The following is a 4,133-nucleotide window of genomic DNA, read 5'->3' as shown; positions in this document are numbered from 1 at the left end:
AAAGGCAACTTATAGGCCTCGGTTCAGAGAAAAACCGGTGCCAAACGCTGCTATAGGCCTCGGTTTCTGAAGAAATCGGTGCCAAACACTGTAATAGGCCTCGGTTAAAGAGGCCCGAAGCCAAAAAGATTGCCAGAAATTTCAAAAATGCCATTGACGTTGGGACCTATAGGCTTCGGTTGGGGAAAAGCCGGTGCCAAAACCGGTTATAGGCCTCGGGTGTTAGGGAACCGAGGCCAAATAGGGGTTATATGCCTCGGTTCTACGTGGAACCGAGGCCATATTGTTTAATTAGGGCTCAAAAACAGAACCCCTTCTTCCTCGCGCGCGCAGCTGCCATTTCTCTCTGCAAATTCCGGCGACTCTCTGCAAGTTTCGGCCACTCCAACAACGCGAGCTCCGTGCTGCCACTACCACCGCCTCTCGTGCTGCCGCTGCCATTGCCGCTGTTGCGCTGCCGTCGTCGCTGTTTCTTCTTCTCTCCGCGACTTCCGGCGAGCCCACCACTCGAGACCACCATGCGAGCCTCCTGCCACCGCCGTCTCGTCTCGCATCCAGCCACCGCCGTCTCGTCTCGCGTCCAGCCACCACCACGCGAGCCCCCTGTCGCTGTCTCGTCTCGCGTCCGTCCACCACCACGCGAGACCCCTGCCGCTGTCTCGTGTCGCGTCCGGCCACGCTGTTCCGACCAGTCGTCCCTCTCTCTGTCTCTCTGCAAGTGTTCCGGCGTCCCTCCACCACCACGCAAATATTTTCGTTCTTTTGCCGCAATTGTCGCGTCACGGTTTTCTTTAAGGTAAATTTCGAACGCGTTTTTGTTTGATTTTCTGTTTTTGTGTATGTTAATTTTAAATTTTAGTTATTGTGAGTGTTAATTTGGATTGAGATTGAAATTCTTTGGAGTGTTTTGATTAATTTTGTGAAAGGATTGAGTCTCAATTTAAGAGCATTGTGTCTTCAGATGTAGAGCATTAAATCTAAATTTAAGAGAATTGTAAAAATGCTATAATTAAATAGGTAATATATGATGTTAAGGAAATTGTTGTTATCTCTTGTAGCTTTCGAACGCGTTGAATTGCATCATCTTCCACTGTCATCTGCTCTTTTTACGCGCTCCCAGGTTCCTAATTCTAATATTTTCCTATGATGCCAATATGTTGTTTGCTTTATATATTTTATTAATTATTTGTTAAAACATGTTGTTTGTTTTTCTTATATGTGAGTTAGCCTTAGTTTCCCGTTTGAGATTCAATACGTAAATTATGTATTGTCCCCGAGTTTTTATTTTGAAAAAACTACATTTTTTTAAAATTAGATATAAGGGGATACAATACTAATAATTTAAATGTATTGAATCTTGAATTGTCCGATTGGACAGTTTAAGATGATTAATCACTTTCTAGTAATTTATTAGTGCATATATATATATATATATATATATATATATATATATATATATATATATATATATTTTAAAATACATATCTTAAAATTCATGAATATTTGTCAATTGTGTTTTGTATTGATCTTCGGGTGCATATTTGATTGTGGTTTATAATCACTTTCATTTCGTGTATCCTGAAGGCCAATGCGAAATGTTGGCAAAATTTTGTGAAATTTAAGATATGTATTTTAAAAGTAATATGTACCAATAAAATAAAGAAAGTGAATCTTCTTAAATGGGATAGGGTCACACCTTGATTACGACGTGAGCATTGATTCAAAGATTACTGAAATTGTTCACGCAATTTCAGTATGGATCGAGATTGGATTAATTTATCACGTATTAGCGCTGAGTATGAGAATGGAGTAGAAGAATTTATAAAATTTGCGCAACGTTATGAGGGGAGAAGTGGTGATGAGGTGAAGTTTAGATGTCCTTGTGTCAACTATTTGAATGGAAGAAAATTGAATGCAACTCAAGTTAGGGAACATCTTATTTGTGATGGTTTCCTTAAAAGTTATACAATATGGACATGGCACGGCGAATTAATACACATTCCAACTGTTTCTCGATCTGAATATCTTGCCATACTTGCTGCTGCAATTAGACGACCTGAGCACCCTGGACGTGTGCGTGGTGCTGGATCAGGAGTCAGCATATGCCAATTTTTTGGTTCCTCCTCTCGTCAGTCTTCATGCAGTCATGGTGCTGATTATGAACAAAGACTAAAGGAAATGATCACGGCGCAAGTGAGAGAAGAACTAATGCGCCAATTTGAGCATTATGGCATTCGTTCGCTAGTGGATCATCCGCCAGAACTAGACCCATTTGTGCCTCCCACGGGTAAATTTGTTTTCTATAAGTTATGAATTTAATAAATGATATTTAATAAAGTAATTGAATAACTTTAATAAATCGTTGGCTCTAACAGGTAGAAGCGGAAAAGGGGAGTTGTTCAGCTCCACCTGGGGATGACATGGATGACACTCATCCATGTCAGCTATATATTTGGGATGGTACAGAGAAGACACTAGTGGCTCGTGGAAAAATATTTGAGGCAGCCACAGTTCTTCATGGCATGGAGTTATCAGAGGATGAGGTTAAGGTCATGGTAGAGGAGGTTCTCATGCCGTATGCTTTAGTTCTTGTGCCAACGTATGAAGTGTATACTGTGGCACAGGCATTCCAGTGTTTCCTCGCCTGGCCTAGAGATTTGGTTGATACTGACCCCCCGGTACAGACTCTTAAACCCACAAATATACTACATTTTAAAGTTGACATGTTTATTATATTCAAACTTAAATTATATTCCATTTTAATTGAAATTGCATCAATATAGGAAAAACCTCAATCAAAGAAGACTCTTCTCTCTTTGGACGATCCTTTTGGTGCATTGCTCCAACTTGCAGAAATCATAGCTGATAAGCCGATGCAGGTTCCTTGGGATGCTAACATTTTTGGGAGAGATCTTGACATCCCATTTTACTTGCATTCCCAAGATGTCTTGGAGCTTGCACGAGGACAAGAGGAACTCAATATTACCATTATTCAATTATGAATGATGTAAGTCTTTTAGTCATTATATATAGTTATTTGATATATTTATGTATTTACTTATATCAAATCAATTTTTGGTTTAGGTATCTGTCTGGTGTCACTGAAACTATGGGGCTGAATGATCTATATGGGTTTATAGATCCCCAACTCACCTATGAAGGCAACAAGTTTGATGACATCCAAGCATATGTGACCAAATGCTTTCAACGTGGAAAAGAAATTTATTTTGTCCCTTATGTTGCTGGGTAAGTCATTTTTGTTAACTTATGAATATAATCAGTCATTTTAATGCATAACAATGAATTTATTTTCTTATCAGGCGTCATTGGCAGTTACTTGTGGTTTCCCTAAGGGAGAACCTTGCTGTGTGGTTTTGCTCTTTGCATCGCCCTCCCCCCAACCATCTTAGACAAGTGATAGATTGGTAAGAACCTCAATATCAATCTTATGAATATGACATGTTATATAAAAATATCCTAACTTATTCCCTATATCATAGTTCAATTGCTGCACATAACATGTTGTTAGGGAGATCAACGACTAAGGCAAAAGGTCTTGTATGGTGTTCTCTCCAGGTTTGATATTTCTATCCATATCTTCATGATTGTTTGCTTGATTTTCTTCCTTAATTAATTGTAACGTTGTTAATATAATGCAGTGTAATAGACAAACCGGCTCATATAAGTGCGGTTACTATATAACGCAATGAATGACAACCACTGTGCGTGCTCGTATTACAACAAATTGGGAAACGGTAATATATATTTGAATTAAAATGAATACTTTGCAATATTTCCTTTTTATATACTAACTTAACTTAATCTATTATTTTGTAGACATTCAAGAGTCCTGCAGCAATTCCCGCAAAGTCCATCAAGTTTGGTAGGATAGCATGTGCGAAATATATAATTGAAATGTACAATACTATTGATTAGAACATGTATCTTGATTGTAAATGATTTGTAATTGTCTTTTAAATGAATTTGAATTGTGGATGTGTTTTAAAATATTCTGTTCTGGTCTATTCTGATCTGTGCTGGGTGCTGAATAAAATTTGCAGGTTTAAATGTGGGAATAACAACAAATCAGAAACAACATTAAAAAAAACAGCGTATTAGGCCTCGGTTCATAC

This window comes from Vigna unguiculata, chromosome 3 (assembly GCF_037176805.1).
Source record: "Vigna unguiculata cultivar grain cowpea cultivar isolate G323 ecotype 2 chromosome 3, ASM3717680v1, whole genome shotgun sequence".
Taxonomy (NCBI): domain Eukaryota; kingdom Viridiplantae; phylum Streptophyta; class Magnoliopsida; order Fabales; family Fabaceae; genus Vigna; species Vigna unguiculata.
The sequence above is the reverse complement of the archived record's forward strand: the minus strand, read 5'-3'. Positions refer to the sequence as shown.